Below are 21,673 nucleotides of genomic sequence, written 5' to 3' on the forward strand. Positions count from 1 at the left end.
CCTCTGGGTTCAACTCATTACTGAGGTTTTCTATATTCTGGTGAAAACAGTGTATAAGCTCCTCTGCAGCATTAGAGATAATATATCATGAAAAGACAAAAGCCAGACCAGAAACAGTCAATGAAATAATCGTGTAAGACACAAGACTTATAAAGCAGTGTGTAATGTGGGATTTCTTTGGGTAACAGCTCATGTAACATTGATGTTTAAATGGCTTTCTGTATACAATGGAACTATATTTGGTGGTCTTTAATTCCAAAAGTTTAGTGAGAACAGTGGAACTGTGAGAAAAAAAGGGTGAACAATCTTTCTACTACTTATAAGCCAATACTCCCCACCTACTAGTTTTGACCTAAAGAACCATTTCAGATAAGAGGTGAAAGTTATTCAAGAACCAAGCAAAGTCCAGTTGCCCTTGTTCAAGCTCCGAGTATTACCATGTTGTGGATGACTAAGGAGCTACATAGACAAGTGAAGATGTTAAAGTTATTGAAAATTATGAACACAAGATGTGTATCTCATGCAGCCAGTGTAGTTACATGATCCCAAATTGAACTGGAAGTTATTGAGCAAAACTGCTAACATTTACATTTAAAAGTTGATATAAATTATGAATAGACCTAAAATGTAAAAACGTAGACATAGAATAAATAGAAAAAACACATAAAAAAAAAAACCCAATAAAATATGGTAAAAACACTGTTCAAAAAGGCAAACCCTAGGAAAATAACACAGCAAAGAACACACGGATAAATATGGAAGCCCGTTACCACCACTTAATACAACAAAAAAAAAAAAAAATCGAGATGTATTAAGTCAAAATTATGACATACTAAGTCAAAATGACTACCCTCATGACTACAAAGATTATTGGACAAGGTTATCCATTAACCCTAAAATTCTTGATTTTGACTAATAAATTTCAAAAAGCTATATCTTAAAACTGATAAGAGATAGAGACTTTCTGTAAATTAGAGAAATGTTAAGGATGACCCGAAGTGTATATAGGAAGCAAATCTACACACCTAATTTGCATATTATGACGTCATAGGGTGGGCCATCTCGGATTATAGAATTTTTATGAAATTTTCATGATTCAATGATGAAATGAAGCCTTTTTCCCCAAATATGCCCCTATTAATCTGTGTTCTATATTCAGTATCCTATATTCAATGTGCTAGACAATGCAAAATGTTCAGGGAAAAAGCAAAGAGTAAACCAACACTGTAAATTATTTCTAATAAATGCACATGAGCGATAACCTCACGTTTGCTTGCAGAGGTCAACATAGGCCTATGCCTGTCCATCCAGGTGACACTGTTTGTAGTTTTTTACGGTGTGATACCTCTCATTGTATGGTACCACACAAAGACCCACCCCACACTGCCTACAACTGTAATTTGTCTGACGGCGGCCTTTTGGCCGGGTTCGATCAGAACATACAACACAATCTGGGTGGTCATCAGCCTTATACAGAAAGTGACGTTCTGTAAGTCTCTGTGGCATTTCTCCTGATGACTTCTTCCTCCCTTTATGGCTCTCTTTCCTGGAGTAGCCTTCCAGTAAACCAGTTACCACGTCTTGCACAAAGACCTTCAGAGCCTTGTGAGGAGCCGGAATAGGGCTTCAGTAAATTATGTGAGCATTCACCATACTTATGCTAAGAATAGCATTGAAAATTCTGTTATATCACTTTCTTGATCTGTGGGGAAAGAGGTAGGTCTTCATTCTTTGATCTGCAGTGTCAATGCACCCCATGAATGAATGATAAACATCAACACACACAGGTGTATTTATTCATCTGTACCCACTGGTAGTGTGTTTTGTCCTGATGCGTTTTCGATTTCACTGACAGTTACATCAGACCACTGGTGAAATCTTGAATGTGGCTTGATTTCATGGGAGGCTAAAAACTGATGGGCATAATGATTTGTAATGCATGTCAATAAATTCCAGAAATCATCATTGAGAAAAAGTGACAAGAAATCTAGAGCCGAATCAGCATTGGATAGTTCTCTGTCCCCCTGATATCCAACTATTCAATTAAATGGCTTTATCCAATTTTGGTACCCCACCTCATCAGTCAAATACTCAAAGCCTGCATTTCCATAACCTGGCTTAGTGAGACGCATGTTGGCTGACTTGGCTCTGCGCGTCACGTCTCCATCAAGTGCGCCAACACGCGCTCCGGTCAGTGAACAGACAGCAAGGCTGCGTCTGCATGAACTGCGCCGCTACGTTTTCCCCCAGCTCTCCCACTGACACTTCGACCACGTCTGACATGTCCATCAGATTTGTCAAGCTACTGGCTGAGCAATCGCAGACACTTTGTGAAGGCACCGTAAAAAGACAGAACATGCACATTACTCCCAGCCTCGTTCCCTCCAGTACAACCACGCCTGCTAACTCCTCGATGCAAACTTCGACCCGTGAAACATTTTCCTCACCACCAACATTGCTGGGCAAAGGATCTGAAGTTGGTGTTTGGTGTAGGGAAACACTTTGTCCGACTGCTGGTGAGGCAGGGATGTGGGGAACTAGCGCTGGGACTAGCTAACAGCTGACCGTCATCTTCCGAAGGTAGATTTTCCCCTTCAGAATCACAATTAGCGAATAGAAGACCCAGCGCTTCTTTACAGGTAAACGTTTTAGTGGACATTGTGCGATTATTGGAAAAAAAAAAAAACACTTGCTAATTCTGACTATAAGTGAAGTGTGACATGTCTGTCAATCAGAAGTGGATAGTAGGAACAAAATGTGATGTTATTTTTGCCACAATGGGCCGTTTTATTCAAGGCGCCATCTTGTCGACTTAAGTCGACCATGGCGCTTAAAGGGTTAACCGGAAACGGGTCACCTGGCCCGGCCACCAGGCGTTCGCTACTGGGCCCCACCTGTGCCCATAGGGCTCAGTCAGGCACAGCCCGAAAATATGACGTGGGTCCTCCTTTCAACAGGCTCACCACCCATGGGAGGAGCCAAGGGGGTCGGGTGCAATGTGAGCTGGGTAGCAGCATCCTCAGCTACTGAAGCTGGCTCTTGGGACGTGGAACATCACCTCTCTGTTGGGGAAGGAGCCTGAGCTGGTGTGCAAGGCTGAGCGGTTCCGGCTAGATAAAGTAGGATTCACATGGATGCACGGCTTGGGCTATGTGCCCATCCTTTTTGGAGTCTCTGGAGGAGGTACTGGAAAGTGCTCCAGCAGGAAACTCACTTGTCCCCCCCCCCAGATCTGAATCAGAGTTCTGTTGCTGGACTTCTGAAGAGTGCAGACGTCTCTCTGCTTCCTCTTGTTGCCTACTGCTTTATTTGCTTTTAAATCATTCTACTCTTTTCCACAAGTCTTGGATATAATTTTATTCTTTTATTTTTTTTCTTTTAAGTGTATACTTGTAAACAGTATTAGCCCTCCTGTTTGCAAAGAAAATCGTACCGAACAATGTCTCCTAACCCTGCATTATCAGTGAAGTGCACAGAGTGTGAGCGACTCTCTGTGAGGATAACACAGCTCGAGAAGAGGATTGAAACGCTACAAGACATTCTTGCAAATGAGGAATTTATTGACTCTATTATAGCTCCTGTGCAGGCTGAGGAGCCTTCATGTGCCAAAGGACGCGGGATAACAGCTGATGTGGAGCCTCACGCTGCAGACCTGGCTGACACACTTCCCTGGATGTGTCCAAATGACACTGGAATATATGGTGAAGCTCCCAAACGGACCAACTGACATCTCTTACTAAAACAGTGTTGGTGCCAAACCAAAGTCATCAACCCCAGCCAGGACCTGGTCTCATGTTGTCCATTACAGAGGTAAACCCAGCATGAAACCTAAACCTCCCGCACTCACTCCACCACCTGAAGTCTCATTGCATAATAGATATGATCTGCTGACTCCAAACAGAGTGTGTGACAATGAATGTAATGCAAAAATGAATAAAAACAAGAGAAATGGCCCCAAACCTCAGCTAAGGACCTGGAGAAGCAGCATTTAGCTGTTATGCTGCAAACAAGTGGAACAAACTGCCAGTGGAGATTAAACTCTCACCAAATGTAGACATTTTTAAATGCAGGTTAAAAACATTTCTTTTCTCATGTGTCTATGCATGAAATCTGCACGAGATCTTTTTAATTGATCTAAGCTGTTGCTTGTCTTTAATAATTTCAATTTCATTTTAATTATTTTATTTCTTTATTTTTATATTCTTTAGTGTTTTTAATGCTTCTTCCGCTCCATGCTGCAATGCTTTTATTTTATGTAAAGCACTTTGAATTGTTTTGTACATGAAATGTGCTATACAAACAAACTTTACTTGACTTGACTTGACTTCTGTGCTCGTCATATACTATCCATAATGAACACCATGTTCAGGCATAATGGTTTCCATATGTGCACTTGGCACCAGAACACCCTTGGCCTCAGTTCGATGATGGACTTTGTGGTTGTATCGTCAGACTTGCGGCTGTATGTCCTTGAAACTCGGGTAAAGAGAGGGGCGGAGCTGTCAACTGATCACCACCTGGTGGTGAGTTGGCTCCGCTGGTGGGGGAGGATGCCGATCAGACCAAATGTATTATGAGGGTCTGCTGGAAATGTCTGGCGGAATCCCTTGTCAGAAGGAGCTTTGACTCCCACCTCCGGCAGAGCTTCAACCATGTTCCAGGAGAGGTGGGGGACATTGAGTCTGAATGGGCCATGTTCTGGGCCTCCATTGTTGAGGTGGCTGCTGGAGCTGTGGCCGTAAGGTGGCCGGTGTCTGTCATGGCAGCAACCCCAATAGCTTGACGCCTCACCAGCGGTGAGAGAAGCCGTCAAGCTGAAGTAGGAGTCCTATCGGACCTTTTTGGCCAATGGGACTCTGGAAGCAGCTGATGGGCCATCCGGCAGCTAGGGGGGGTGCACGGTCAACACCATATATGGTGGGGATGGGGCTCTGCTGACCTCAATTAGGGACCTTATGAGTCGTGGGGGGAGTACTTTGAAGACCTCCTCAATCCTACTGACATGTCTTCAGATGAGGAAGCAGAGTTGGAGAGCTCGGAGATGGGCCTCCCATTTCTGGAGCTGTTGCCGAGGTGGTCAAAAAGCTTCTCGGTGGCAAGGCCTCAGGGGTGGATGAGGTCCGTCCGGAGTTCCTCAAGGCTCTGGATGTTGTAGGGTTGTCTTGGTTGACATGCCTCTGCAACATCGCGTGGACGTCAGGGACAGTACCTCTTTTTTTTTTTTTTCCTCAACTCTCTTTATTGATTTTTCTCATTTTGAACATAAAACATAACAGTCATACAGACATCATACATATTTACATGTACACATTTACATTTAAGTAATTTAAGTTATTTTAACTTGTATATCACGGAATGAAAAATAGACAGAGAGGGGACCAACTTAAAATACATTATACATATGATCAGGAACGGCTGATATAATTGGGCTAACAGGGCTCAGCCCTCCCTACATTATTCAATAAAAATGAGAATATAATATATAAATAATTCAATAAAAACTTTAAACAATTTTTTTTTTAAATTTTTGATCAGAGGTGGAGCAAAATCTGAACTGAAACCCATGAAATTGGTGAACACGGGCTAATTATCTACAGCCCAAGCAAAGCAACTCAGTTACACTTGACTTTTCTTCAACATTTGAGTGACAGGTTGCAAGTACCGCCCCCTCCATTTGCGGCTTGTCTGTACAGCCCAAAGCCAGAAGATTTGGGCCAATCAAAGACGATTCTACTTCATGGGAGTTGTGCACGTGTCCTTGTGTGTGTGTGTGTATGTGTGTAGGGCGAAACTTTGACAATGGCAGGCATCGGCGTTAACGAAGTGGATTATTTACTTTCGAATCCGTTTTCTTCAATGTCCTTAGTAGAAAAAGTTGAGGTGAAAAAAGTAGGGGCACATCATTCAAAGGATATCCAAATTACACAGAAAGAAAAGCGCCAAAATCGTAGCTTTTGTGTAACTTAGTTTGAGAGAAAGGACTGGCTAACGGCTAGCCTAGCTAAAAAGTCACTTTTCTGACCCTGAAGAGGATCAAGTCTTTTCTGAGAAGTAGTATGGGACAGGAAAGACTGAATTCACTGGCCGTGCTTTCTATTGAGCGGGACTTAGTTCAGAAATCCCTTGACTTTAACGAAATGGTGATCAACCTGTTTGCATCCCAGAGAAATCGTTGTGCTGAGCTTCTCTTCAAATAAGGTAGACCACCCCCATTCATGTCACACAGATGGCACATTTTGTGGAGTATTTCTTTTAAGGCTTTCTTAACGTTCATTTTTCTGGAGTTACTATTTTAGTTTTGTGCTGATGTTTGGATTATTGTGTTCCAAAGCAAATTGCAATAGGCTAGAGTTGAAACCAATTTTTTAGCACAAGTCTGGGTTGACCTTTTTTTAAAACCTTTTATGGTGTGAAAGTATTTGTATTTCCAGAGAGATGGTAGATGGTATATTTTCCATCAGTGCTTTCTTCTAAAAAGTGTTTTGGTGGTTTGTTGAAAAGGCCCATGGTTGCTGTTGTGATAGTTTAAACTTACATTCTAACAGGACACCTTTTATGTTGAAATACAACTACTTGGCTTTTATAATACATTAACCCACCCATTCAATGTCACCACAAGCCGTCACTGCACATGATTATATATTTTTTTCAAACCAAAAAAAAAGGGGGTGATAGGAATAAAAAAAATACAGGAATAACAAATAAATACAATACAAATTAAATGAAAGTTCTTTCCTTCTATTGGGGGTTAAGAGCACTACTAAAACTTGCCATTAGACTATGTGTTGTGGTTAAAATAATCCATAAACGGCGGCCAAATTCTATAGTACTTTCTTTCCTGATTTTTCAGAAAGAATCTGATTTTCTCCAGCTCTAAATGTCTCATAATGTCCGTCATAATATTTGAATAAGTTGAGGCTATATTTTGTATCCAATTAAGTAGTATAAATCTTCCTACAAGTAGTTTGACAAACAAAACCATACTATATCCATATTGCTTTCCATCATACTTGCATCAATAATTCCTAGAACTGCCACCAATGGGTCTATATTAATAGGTCTATGTAAAATACTTGATGGAGTCTGAAAAATATTGTTCCAGTAATTTGATAGCTTTGGGCAACTCCAGAACATATGACCCAGTGTTGCAGGTCAGAGTCCACATCTTTCACATGAAGGATCTACTGAGGGAAATATATTATGAAGCTTTTGTTTTGACCAATGTAAACGAAACTGTGCATTATTTTAAATTGCAGGAGACCAAGTCGTACACATATTGAAGAGCTATGACTTTGTGCTAGGGCGGTCTGCCATTGTTCTTCCGTGATCTCCCTGCCTAGGTCGTCCTGCCAGGGCAACCTCAGATGATCCATAGTTGGTTTATCTGCCAAGTTTGACAGATTTTCGTATATTTTGGATATTCCTCTCTTTTAAGCAGGGTCTTGCATTTATAAAATCCATTGAGGATTGGTTGGGAGAGTTTGGATATGATGGATTGTTGTGAATAACAAAACTAAAATCTGTAAATATTTATAAAATTAACCTTGGAATATTGTATTTTTCCTGTAACTGTTCAAATGTTGGAAAAACATGATCTATGAATATATCCAAGAAGGAATTAATTCCTTTTTCGGACCAATCCTTAAATACTGTATTAGTAAATGAAGGTGTGATTTTCTATAAGAGGGCTTTGAAGCGAACAAGACCATAGACCAAGACCAAGACCAACCATAAAATTTTTGAATTTGGGACCAAATCTTGAGTGAATGGGATACAACCGGATTAGTTGATGAGTCAGGGTCTACAAAGGGCAGAGCTGAGAGCAACACGGCTGGAACAGAAGAGGGATAACAACAGGCATTTTCTACACTTAACCATAGCGGAGGCTTTTTTGTAGCCAGTAGGTCATCATTTTAATGTTACTCACCCAATAATAAAGTTTAAAGTTTGTCAACCCCATACCTCCTATCGATTTTGGCCTCTGTAGGAAGAACATCCTTACTCTAGTTTTTTTTCCCTATTCCAAATGAATTCTGTGATTATTCTATCTATGCTCTGAAAAAAACCCTTTTTGATATAAATGGGAATGCACTGATATAAAAAAAAAGAAATTTGGGGAGGATGGTCATTTTGACTATGTTGATTCGGCCTGCTAATGTAATGGGAATATCTCTGCAGATCTTCTGTTATAATGTCAAGAAATCTCTTTAAATTCTCCTTATATAGCTCTGCGAAAGTTTTGGTAATGTTAATACCTAAATATTTAAACTGAGTTGAGATCCTAAAGGGCAATTTATCTAAGAGTTGTTGATCATTTATGGTCTTTATTGGAAATAATATACTTTTGCTAAATTATATTTTATATTCCAATATTTGTCTGAATTTGTTCAAAATTGAAATTATTGCGGGGACTGATTTAGAAGGGTCCGAGGTGTATATTAATAAATCATCTGCGAACAGTGAAATCTTATGCTCCTTGCCTCCTCTATGGATCCCACTGTATTCTTTTGAAGCCCGTAAGGAGACCGCAAGAGGTTCTATTGCCAGTGCAAAAAGAAGCAGAGATAATGGACATCCCTGCCGAGTGGAACGTATTAAACTGAAGTACTCAGATTTAATCTTAATGGTCTGTACTGAATCCATTGGAGATGCATAAAGGAGCTTGATCCATGAAATATACTTTGAGCCAAAAATGTATCTGCAAATGAAGTGATTCATTCACCTCTCAAAGACAATGACCGAATAACTTGTGTCAATGTTTATGTTTATGCATTTGGCAGACACTTTTATTCAAAACGACTTACAAATGAAGATATAACAAGCTATATAAAAAGCTAACAATAAACTACATAGAAGGAACCCACGAGTCCGACTCTGTCAGAGGTGACAGAGTAGAGATAGAGTGCAGGCATAGAGGAAGTACAGAAAGATAAAGTGCAAAGATAGAGGGGGTAGGTAAGTACAAGGTAAGTGCTAGGATAGGAGATGCTCTCTGAAGAGCTGGGTTTTCAAGAGTTTCTTGAAGATAGACAGGGCGCTCGGTAGGTCATTACACCATGGTGGAACGACACATGAAAATAGTCTGGATTGTCTTAAGCGTGGTGTAGGAGCTGCTAGACGACAATCCTGGGACGAACGGAGGGACCGAGTTGTGACATAAGCCTTTGCAAGAGTATTCAAGTAGATGAGAGCCGTTCCATTAAGCACTTTGTAGGCTAACATCAGGGACTTGAATTTGATGCGGGCGGCTAAGGGAAGCCAGTGGAGTTCAATGAACAGAGGGGTGACGTGTGTTCTTTTAGGCTGATTGAAGACCAGACGCGCCGCCGCGTTCTGGACCATCTGCAGAGGTTTCACAGCACAGGCTGGGAGACCAGTTAGGAGAGCATTGCAGTAGTCAAGGCGGGAGATGACCATGGCCTGCACCAGGAGTTAGGTGGCATGTTGGGTTAGGTATGGTCTGATCTTTCTTATGTTTAGCAATTCAAAGTGGCTTGAACGAGCAGCAGAGGTAACGTGATCTTTTAAGGTTAGTTGGTCATCAATCATGACACCCAAGTTTCTAGCTACCTTTGGTGGAGCAAGAGAGGGTTTAAGTTTGGATGCAGATGCTGTAGTGTATGGTTGGTTTGGCTGGGAAGACAAGCAGTTCAGTTTTAGGGAGGTTAAGTTGGAGGTGATGGGCTTTCATCCATGTTGATGTGTCAGAGAGACAGTCTGAGATTCGTGTGGTCGTCAGATGGGAATGACAGATAGAGCTGGGTGTCATCAGCATAACATTGGTATGAGAAGCCATGTGATCGGATGATCTGTCCCAGTGACGTGGTGTATATGGCAAAGAGAAGAGGTTCCAGTACTGAGCCTTGAGGAACCCCTTTGGCGAGGTGGTGCGCTGCAGAAGTGTGACTAAGCCAGGATACTTTGACCAGTGAGGTATAATTCAAACCAGGAGTGTGCTCTCCCTGTGATGCCCATGCTGGAGAGTATGGACAGGAGTTAGGTGGCATGTTGGGTTAGGTATGCAGAGCTGTGTCAAATGCAGCTGATAAGTCGAGCAAGATAAGTACAGAGGACTTAGCTGTCGCTCTGGCTTCTTTTAAGGCTTCTGTCATAGCCAACAGAGCCGTTTCGGTGGAGTGTCCACTTTTAAACCCAGATTGGTTTGGGTCAAGGAGGTTGTTATGTGAGAGGTAATCAGTGACCTGCTTAAAGACCGCCCTTTCAATGGTTTTAGACAGAAACGGGAGGAGAGAAACCGGCTGATAGTTCTCCACGAGTTGGAGGGAGGGAAGGTTTTTTGAGCAGCGGTGTAACCTGAGGTTGCTTGAATGTGGTAGGAAATATGCCCGATGTCAGTGAAGCATTAATCACATGCGTGACTGCTGCAGTTACAGTAGGAGTAATGGATTGGAAAAGATTAGTAGGGACGGGATCCAGCGGGCATGTAGTAGGATGGCTATAGGTGAGAAGTTTAGACACACTGCTCTGAGTGAGAGGGGTAAATGAGGAAAATGATGCAGTAGGACTTCTGCATGCAGATTTTGTGGTACCAGGTTCGGTAAACTGTTTGCTTATAGCTGCCACTTTGTCGGTAAAAAATGAGGCAAAGGTGTCTTCTGTTAGATTGGTAGCAGGTGGCGGAGGCGGAGGATTAAGTAGAGTTTTGAAGGTGGAAAAAAGTTTCCAGGTGTCAGTAGTACTATGAATCTTGTTGATGTAGAAAGACTTTTTTGCATCAGTAACACTGGATGCGAATGATGACAGTAGCCCCTGGAGTTTAGCTAGATCTGCAGGATCTTTTGATTTCTGCCATTTCTTTTCGGCAGCTCTGAGATTGGTGCGTACTGGGAGGATCGAGCGGGTTTGGTGGATAGAGGACACAGACTATCCAGAGATAAGCTCAGAGTAGAGCAAAGGGACTCCGTGGCATCATTAACCTGAAGGGAGGAGAATATACTGGAGGTTGGAAGAGCGGAGGCAACAACGGAGGAGAAGCGGGTGGGCGACAGGTTGCAGAGATTGCGGCGGTATATGACAACCATATAGATTTTGACCGGTACAGTTACCAAGATGGCATGTAAGGTATTGTATTTAGCTTCAGGTAGCAGTTGGCTGTATTTCCATTTGTTGGAAATGAGCATGCCCGTTCCACCACCTCTCCCAGATGTAGGAGAGGTGTGGAAGAATATGTGGTTGGTTGAAAGTGCAGCTGGGGGAGCTTTGTCTTCAGGCTTAATCCAGATCTCAGTGAGAGCCAGGATGTCAAGAGACAGGTGGTTGGTATAAGCCATAATGAAATCTGCTTTGTTTACCGTCGATTGGCAATTCCACAACCCCACAGACAAGGGCGTGTCACAGAGTAAAGTGGGCTTTAGAGAGCGGAGGTTATTAAGGTTGCAGTGGCGTTTGGTTGTGTGAAACCTTCTATGCGAGCCGGAGACAACAGCAATGGGATTGAGGCACATTTTAAAGCAGGTGGTGAGGCCAGAGTGACATAGATGAGACAAGTAGGACAGGTTTGCCTTGTTCAATGGTCTTGCTCAGTGGACACGCGCAAGTAAACACGCTAGTCTTTACCCAAGAATGTCTTCACATGAGAGTGGCTAACACTTCAGACGCTTTTATGGTGTGCGCGCAATTGGACATGGCCGTTAATGTGTTAGCTAATTGCACTTGGCTGAGACCGCCCACTGAGAGTTAACCAAGAAGTGGTTTCAGAGAGGGGAGTTACCGCCCGTTCACAGCCTTTGATTATTCTGATTGATTTGCGATGGCCCACCCGAGGCTACTAGGTAACAGGTTTCACCCATGGATGGGTTTTGATAACTTTCTCAACAGTAGATATTGATTTTGGCAAAGAAGCTTAGAAAAACTTACACTTGCAGACACACAATGTTCTTTCTGTGCAGTTCCGATGATTATCTATTTTCTTAAGATTATATTATAGGTTTAAGAATGTATACATCCAAAGCCTAAGCACATAACTGACACAGAGGGAAGTACAATGTTTATGAAAGAGATAAATAAAAGGGAAAAAAAAACAAATGCAAAACCAGTTATGTCGAATATTTTCATATAAATCTTGAGCCAACTCAGATCACTACTGTTACTTGCACTCATGGGGATCAGTCCACTCTGGCGATCTTCTGGTCATAGAAATCTTCAGCAGCTTTCGGGAAATCAAAGGAGTGTCTGATGCCACCCACACTGATAGCGAGCCTGGCTGGGAAGAATAGGCTGCATGTGACTTTGGCCTCCCGGAGTTTTGTCTTTACTGGATTGAAGGCGGCTCATTGTTTGCTGACCTGGTCAGCATGAACACCTGTTCTCCCTTGTATGTCAGTCGCCGTTTAGTTTTGCTTGCATCCAGTATCTTCTGCTTGTCCGTGTAATAGTGTAATAGTGGAGGCGGACAAGGATTGCCCGCAGTCTCTCCCCGCTGGTTGGCCACGTGGCAAGTGTATGTGATGTACCGGGGAGCTGAAACTGTTGGGGGGAAAGAAATCCGCGAGGAACTTGATCATGTTGCCTCCTTTGGCTCCCTCTGCAATACCGACCAGTCGTAAATTTTTGGCATGGTAGCAGGTAATCTCTCCAGTGTATCCATCGCTGCGTTGTCAGCCATTATTGCGCTGCCTCGTGCGAATGGAGTTATCGTTTTCTGTACCCGTTTTCCCTGCTGTTTCCCTCTGCGTGAGCTCTTCTTCATATCAGGAGTTTTGTTACAAAGTGGTTGAAATTGAAGTTCCCCTTAGTTTTCTTGTTTATTTCAGTGTTCATTTGTCGGAGCTCTTCTCTTCTGCTCCCTAACCCTCCCGCTTGATAGGGGCTGTTTGGTCTCTGTATGACCAATGTCAGAGTTTGGTCCGCTTTGCTGGCAGTAAGTCAGATGTGTTTCCGGTGAGGGTTGTACTCCGCCAGGGCTGCCCTTTGTCACCGACTCTGTTCATAATTTTATGGACAGAATTTCTAGGTGCAGCCAGGGCATTGAGGGAGTCCGGTTTGGTGACCTCAGAATTGAGTTTCTGCTTTTTCTGGATGATGTGGTTCTGTTAGCGTTGTCGGGCCGTGACCTTCAGCTCTCACTGGAGCGGTTTGAAGCTGAGTGTGAAGCGACTGGGATGAGAATCAACACCTCCAAATCCGAGACCATGGTCCTCAGCCGGAAAAGGGTGGAATGCCCTCTTTGGGTTGGGAATGAGATCCTTCCCCAAGTGGAGGAGTACAAGTATCTTGGGGTCTTGTTCACGAATGAGGGACGAATGGAGTGGGAGATTGACAGACGGATTGGTGCGGCATCCGCAGTGATGCGGGCTCTGCACCGGCCTCCGCAGGGTGTCTGGGCTCTCCTTTAGAGATAGGGTGAGAAACTTGGTCATCTCGAAGGGGCTTAAATTAGAGCCGCTGCTCCTCCGCATCGAGAGGAGTCAGATGAGGTGGCTCGGGCATCTGGTTAGGATGCCTCCTGGACATCTCCCTGGTGAGGTGTTCTGGGCACGTCCCACTGGGAGGAGACCGGGGGAAGACCCAGGACACATTTGAGAGACTATGTCTCTTGGCAGGTTGGCAGGCCTATGAATGCTTCAGGGTCCCCCCGGAAGAGCTGGAGGAAGTGGCCTGGACGGGGAAGCAGCAGATGATGGATTGATGGATGAACAAGTCAAAATTATGAGATAGATACTAAGTCAAAACTAGAAAATTTCTGAAGAAATTTTGATGGGTGCCAAGCTGCTTCCCGTCTTCTGCCCGTCCACACAAACACACAGATGAGAGCTGAGAGCTGCTAGTTGCCAGATATTTCAAATCCAGTCTGAAAAATGAGATTTTGGGTTGTTCTGGTGAAATCTGCCTGCTTTAGACACATAAGGCCCGGTTGATCTGTTCAGAATAATGGAGAACATATGAGTTAGTGCGCGCTATTGCGCGCATTTGTCTCGTCAGCAGCTGGCATGAACCAGTTAATCTGTTCAGATTAATGGAAATTTATGAGTTAGTGCGCGATATCGCGCGCATTTGTCTCGTCAGCAGCTGCCATGAACCTGTTAATCTGTTCAGATTAATGGAAATTTATGAGTTAGTGCGGGTCATCGCGCGCATTTGTCTCACGAGCAGCTGGCATGAAGCTGTTTAACCATGTTGGCTGCCCTGCTGCTGCCCTTATGCTGCCCTAATGCTGCCCTAATGCTGCCCTTCTGCTGCCCTTCTGCTGCCCTTCTGCTCCTGCCCTTCTGCTGCCCTAATGCTGCCCTAATGCTCCTGCCCTCCTGCTGCCCTCCTGCTCTTCTGCTCCTGCCCTGCTCTTCTGCTGCCCTTCTGCTCCTGCCCTGCTCCTGCCCTTCTGCTCCTGCTGCCCTCCTGCTCCTGCCCTGCTCCTGCCCTAATGCTGCCCTCCTGCTGCCCTAATGCTGCCCTCCTGCCCTGCTCCTGCCCTAATGCTGCCCTAATGCTGCCCTTCTGCATTGCTCCTGCCCTAATGCTGCCCTCCTCCTGCCCTCCTGCCCTGCTCCTGCCCTAATGCTGCCCTAATTATGCCCTAATGCTGCCCTCCTGCCTTAATGCTGCCCTCCTGCCCTCCTGCTGCCCTTCTGCTGCTATGTTTACTCTGCCCTCATCCGCCATCTTGGCTCTGCCCTCATCCGCCATCTTGGCTCTGCCCTAATCAGCTGTGATAGAACAGGGCAGCCATCTTGGGTGTGGTCAGCATTAGTTGCTATGGGCAACAGCTGTGCCTGCCAACTGCCAACTGCCAAATCTGCACCTCACTTTGTCCCCTTAAAATCATGGGGTTTTCATATTGAGGCAAGTCTGGAACAAACGGTCGCTGTTCGAAAAGTAGAAGTCGTATCCGAATAATTCTTTCACCGTGAGCGCCAGAAGGGACGGGGGAAGCAAGCGGTGTAATTTTTATTCTTCTACCCCCCGTGGCTCCTTTATTATGGCAGTTTTAAAATGATTTTTCCGACTGATTTCAGGGCTCGGCCGTTTTATAATGGGATGGAATGTTCTCTTCGCTCAGAGGGGATTTGTGAGAAATCTGTGAGGCCCAGCTCAATGACAGTCACATTGGGTGAAAGACAACTAAAATACCTACGTTTTGATGTATAATTTATCCAGATCAGGCAGATAGTTTGGACGTGAGAGGCATTTGTTCGAGAAATTGCTTTTTAAAGATTTTTAGAGTGACAGTTAGAGTGTAACCGACATGAGACGACCTCCTCTGGACAACTAAAACGTAAACTGCCATTGTGTCAAAGCTGTATAAGCTATTGACAAGCCCTTTACCACAGTTAAAGCTGAGTCTTTCCTGTCACACACAAACTTTGAATGATGTGTGTGTGACACTGTATGGCTGAGTTATGAGGCCTCCAAGGGGAGGCCTCATAACTCATATGTGTGCCCTGCCTTTGGCATTGGGCACCCATAATAAAAGCACTGGAGTAGAGTGCTGCATTGGAACTAAGATTCCAAGGGTCCCGTGGGACCCAACGAAAATCTTGCGGAAAAGGGTGTTTTTAAGATTACCATGGGAGAAGCCAACAGCTAAAAATAGACAGCAGGTCCCAAGATCTTTGTTGGATGAAAAGTTCAACTATGGAGAGAGCAACTGAGGTTGGTAATAAAATTGGAATAAAAAGAATGCAAAACTATCCATCCATCCATTTTCTATAACCGCTTAATCCATTTCAGGGTTGCGGGGGGCTGGAGCCTATACCGGCTGTCATTGGGCGAGAGGCTGGGTACACCCTGGACAGGCTGCAAGTCCATCACAGGGCCACACAGAGACAAACAACCATCCCTGCTCACGCTCACTCCTAGGGACAATTTAGCCCTAATAGAAAACTAGACATATGGAAAGGCTTTAAAATGTTTGCGTATTGTTTTTTAAAACTGCGCAGATATTTGGACATCTGATTCGTTTTTTGCCTCAGTTGCGTAGATTGTATTTGCGTTTTTGTGAATAATATGGTTATGGTAAAATGGTACATAATGCTAAAGCGTGTATCTTGTGGTACATCTGCTGTTGAAATGTAATCTGCTGGATTTCATAATGCGTATCATAACCCATCCAGTATCACCACCAGCTGTCACTGGTGGTCACAGTTCTGTACTGAATAGAGCCACATGTCGAACTGTTTTTTATCACCAAAGCCTGCCCTGACAAAACTTGAATTCACATGGTTTGAACTATTACATAAACTATGAAGCCACCCCAAAACATACATTTCCAACTTTACTCAGTAGGTCCTTAATCTTTCCATTATGCCTCAGTTTACATATTATCATTATTTATTTAGGATTCTTTCTGTTAAATGACAGTTCTTTACCATGACACAGAAATGCTCACACTCAGAATACTCAGAAGTGCACTGTCCTACAGAACTAATATTTAGCATGTTTGCTTATGTAACGCCCTTTAGTTACACACATATTGTAATCCCTAATATTTCTAGCTTAACAATGTTGAGCTATACAGTCTGAATGAGTTTTGTAGTTGTTGTAGTTAATTTATTTCTCCAGCAGGGTGTATATTCATCATCAAGTGCTACTCGTGCTTTTGGTTCTTTTTTTTTCTTTTTGCACCAATGCAGGTGAAAGTAGACACGTTACATCCTAGAGAGAGCATATTAATGTTAATAACTCAATGAAGAGTGATTAAAATTTTGTTTCATTTTGAGTTATTGATTCCTGAAAGTATTTGCACCCATTAGGAGGTTTTTGGGTTGCTGGATATCACTGTGTTATTGAGTCTTATTGAGGGAAAACTCAGGTGAGTAATAACCATTAGTGCTTCGCATAGTATGCTAGCTGGTGCCGACAACGGCAGATTGCTCACTCTTGACCTAGTTGTACCTTTCCTGGATTCTGGCATTGGCTGACGGCTTTGCTTTGCGGTAAGACGTATTGCATCACTTCCTGTTGCTTTGTGTGTGTGCACTGTGACAGTTCTCGCTCCTCTTGAACTACTAATAATCACCTTATTTCTCCCTATAATTTTCGCATCTTGCATAGTTAACTCTATCCCATACTTGTTATATTCTAACACTCACTCTTACAGATCTTTAGATTTTATTTTTCACTTTTTAGCAGTGTGTCGGGTTCTCTAGCTTAGCATGGCTACCAGTTCTCTTCCTCTATCTCCTGCTTTCACCTGCTCCGTGTGTCAGATGTTTAGTTACTCCTCTGCCTCCTTTAGTGGTAATGGTACATGTAACAAATGTAGTCTTTTTGTAGTTTTGGAGGCAAGGTTATCTGAATTGGAAGCTCGGCTCTGCACTGTTGAAAACCACCTGATAGCGAGCCAGGCCCTTTTAGTCAGTGCGGAGCCACCTAGCGTAGCTAGCTCTGTTAGTCGTCCCCGAGCAGATCCCGAGCAGCCGGGACTTAAGAGTGGCTGGGTGACTGTCAGGAAGAGGAGTCATAGTCCTAAAGTCAAGCCCGTGGTTCACCATCAACCTGTCCACGTTTCAAATAGATTTTCCCCACTCAGCGACACACCCGCTGAGGAGAAAACCCTGGTAATTGGTAGCTCTATAGTCAGAAACGTGGCATTAGCGACACCAGCGACCATAGTCAAATGCATTCCAGGGGACAGAGCGGGCGACATAGAATCCTATTTAAAACTGCTGGCTAAGGATAAACGTAAATACGGTAAAATAGTTATTCACGTCGGCGGTAATGACACCCGGTTACGCCAATCGGAGGTCACTAAAATTAATGTTGCATCGGTGTGTAATTTTGCCAAAACAATGTCGGACTCCGTAGTTTTCTCTGGACCCCTGCCAAATCTGACCAGTGATGACATGTTTAGCCGCATGTCCTCATTCAATCGCTGGTTGTCTAGATGGTGTCCAGCAAACAACGTGGGCTACATAGATAATTGGCAATCTTTCTGGAGAAAACCTGGTCTGATGAGGAGAGACGGCATCCATCCCACTTTGAAAGGAACTCTTCTCATTTCTAGAAATATGGACGAATTTATTAGTCATCCAAAAACATGACAACCCAGGGTTGAGACCAGGATGCAGAGTTGTAGTCTTACACACTTCTCTGCGGCTTCCCACCTGATGCTGCCCCCCCCCTCAATCAAAAAACACAAAAGGAGCAAATCCTCTTGTGCAAAAAAAAAAGAATTTTAAACAAAACTTTAACTGAACAAAAACATCAAACTATTAAATGTGGTTTGCTGAATATTAGATCTCTCCCTTCGAAGTCTCTGTTAGTGAATGATTTGATTTGTGATCATCATATTGATATATTTTGTTTTACAGAAACCTGGCTGCAGCAGGAGGATAATGTTAGCATTAATGAATCAACTCCCTCTGACTATTTAAATGTTCACGTTCCTCGAACCACAGGTAGAGGAGGAGGAGTGGCAGCTATCTTCAGATCAGGGTTACTAATCAGTCCTAGAACCAAGATTAGTTTTAGCTCTTTTGAATCTCTGATTCTCAGTTTTTCCCACCCAAAGTGGAAATCACAAAAACCTCTTGTGTTTGTTGTTGTGCATCGTCCACCTGGCCCTTATTCTTAGTTTCTGTCTGAATTCTCAGAGTTTTTATCCCAGTTAGTGCTGAGTACAGATAAAGTCATTGTAGTGGGTGACTTTAATATTCATGTAGATGTTGAAAATGACAGCCTAAATATTAACTTTAATTCTATATTAGACTCTATTGGATTTTCTCAAAGTGTTTACAGACCGACTCACTGCCTTAATCATACCCTTGACCTTGTGCTGACTTATGGCATTGAGAGTGAACAGTTAACAGTGTTCCCTCATAATCCTGTCTTGTCTGACCATTTTTTAATAACTTTTGAATTTACATTACTTGACTACACGGTTTCTGAGAAGAATTCTACATATAGAAGGTGTCTGTCAGAGAATGCTGTAACCAGATTTAAAGAGTTGATTTCATCATCCTTTTCTTCACTGCCATGTGCTGATATGACAGAGGACGGCTACCTACATTTTACTCCAGTAGAACTTGACTCTCTTGTTGACAGCACTATAGCTTCAATGCGTACAACACTGGACAATGTTGCCCCTCTGAAAAGGAAGGTAATCAGTCAGAAGAGGTTGGCTCCTTGGTATAATTCACAGCTGCGTGCGTTAAAGCAGACTGCAAGAAAGCTGGAGAGACAGTGGCGTTCCTCTAATTTAGAAGAGTCTCAATTAGTCTGGAAAGATAGTTTAATAACGTATAAGAAAGCACTTTGTAAAGCTAGAACTGCTTATTATTCATTATTGATAGAAGAGAATAAGAATAATCCCAGGTTTCTTTTCAGCACTGTTGCCAGGCTGACAAAGAGTCCGAGCTCTGTTGAGCCATGTATTCCTTTAACTCTCAGCAGTGATGATTTCATGAGATTCTTCATCAATAAAATTGTTTCTATCAGAGAGAAGATTAATGGAATCCTTCCCATTATTATCACTGATGTATCATCAAGTAGAGCAGCTTTAGAAGTATCTTTCGAACCTGAATTGTATTTAGACAGCTTCTGTCCAGTTGATCTTTGTGAGCAAACAACGGCAATAGTCTCTTCTAAACCATCAACTTGTATGTTAGACCCAATCCCAACCAGACTGTTCAAGGAGGTTTTCCCCTTAATTGACACTTCCATATTGGATTTGATCAATCGGTCTTTGTTGACAGGATATGTACCTCAGACTTTTAAGGTTGCTGTAATTAAACCTTTACTTAAAAAACCTACTCTTGATTCAGAAGTGTTGGCTAATTATCGACCTATATCCAATCTCCCTTTTTTGTCTAAAGTTCTTGAAAAAATAGTTGCAGTTCAACTTTGTGATCATTTACATAGAAATAATCTGTTTGAAGAGTTTCAGTCAGGATTCAGAGTGCATTATAGCACAGAAACAGCACTGGTGAAAGTTACCAATGATCTCCTGTTAGCTTCTGATAGCGGACTTGTTTCTGTGCTTGTCCTGTTGGATCTCAGTGCTGCATTTGATACGATCGATCACAGCATTCTGTTACAGAGACTTGAACATGTTATTGGGATTAAAGGAACTGCATTAGGCTGGTTTAAGTCATATTTATCTGATAGATTCCAGTTTGTTCTTGTAAATGAAGAATCTTCCTCACACATTGGAGTAAGTCATGGAGTTCCTCGGGGTTCTGTGCTTGGACCGATTCTTTCTACTTTATACTTGCTTCCATTAGGTAACATTATCAGACAGCATGGCATAAATTTCCATTGTTATGCTGATGTTACTCAGCTGTACTTATCTATGAAACCAGATGAAACCAACAGGTTGGTCAGACTACAAGCCTGTCTTAAAGACATAAAGACCTGGATGACTCAGAACTGTCTGCTTTTAAATTCAGACAAAACTGAAGTTGTTCTCTTTGGACCTGAGCGCTTCAGGGAGAAATTGTCTAGTTATATAGTTACTCTAGATGGTATTTCCTTGGCTTCTAGTTCTACAGTGAGGAACCTTGGAGTTATTTTTGACCAGAATTTATCATTTGACGCACATATAAAACTGGTTTCTAGGACTGCCTTCTTTCACCTTCGTAATATTGCTAAAATCAGGAACATCCTGTCTCAGGGTGATGCAGAGAAACTAGTTCATGCATTTGTTACTTCAAGATTGGACTACTGTAATTCCTTATTATTGGGCTGTCCCACATATTCTCTGAAAAGCCTCCAGCTGATCCAAAATGCTGCAGCCAGAGTTCTGATGAGAACTAACAGGAGAGATCATGTTTCTCCAGTTTTAGCTTCTCTTTATTGGCTCCCTGTTAAATTCAGAATAGAATTTAAGATTCTTCTTCTCACATATAAAGTTCTTAATGACCGAGCTCCATCATATCTTAAAGATTTAATTGTAAGGTATTTTCCTAACAGAGCACTTCGCTCCCAAACTGCAGGTTTAGTTGTTGTTCGTAGAGTTTCTAAAAGTAGAATGGGAGGTAGAGCCTTCAGTTATCAGGCCCCTCTCTTGTGGAATAAGCTGCCAGTAAATGTCCGGGAAGCAGACACCCTTTCCACTTTTAAGATTAGGCTTAAAACTTTCCTTTTCGATAAAGCTTATAGTTGGGGATGGCTCAGGTAATCCTGAAACATCCCATAGTTAAGCTGCTATAGGCTTAGACTGCTGGGGGACCTCATCTGTCACACCTTTCCTCACTTTGCTCTCTTTTTTCCCCCTGTTTAATTTCACAATTGATTTTATGTACGTGTGACATTATTGTGGTTATTAACGTATGTTTCCCTGTTCCAACAGATATCCTTTGAATGGTGTTATGGTGTTTTTCCCCCCTCTTTTCCCTCTTTTCTGACTTCTCAAACCCCAGTTGGTCGAGGCCGATGGCCACCCTTCCTGAGTCTGGTTCTGCCAAAGGTTTCTTCCTGTTAAAAGGGAGTCAGGACGGGAGATTGGACTGAAGACAAGTTTCGGTGCTATCTGTTGGTTTCCTTAGCTAGGATATTCATTTTTTGAATTGGCTCTATATGAATTAATTGGATTATGATTACAATGAATTGAATTCCAATTGGCTTGAATTGGACTATATTACTTAAGTGCCTTGAGATGACAATTGTTGTAATCTGGCGCTATATAAATAAAATTGAATTGAATTGAATTGAATTTAATGGAAATGAATATCTTTGTTACTATTGTTATGTTTTGGAAACCATGTTTAAAACCAAC

The sequence above is a fragment of the Leuresthes tenuis genome, unplaced genomic scaffold (assembly GCF_036924035.1).
Source record: "Leuresthes tenuis unplaced genomic scaffold, fLeuTen1.0.hap1 SCAF_6, whole genome shotgun sequence".
Classification (NCBI taxonomy): domain Eukaryota; kingdom Metazoa; phylum Chordata; class Actinopteri; order Atheriniformes; family Atherinopsidae; genus Leuresthes; species Leuresthes tenuis.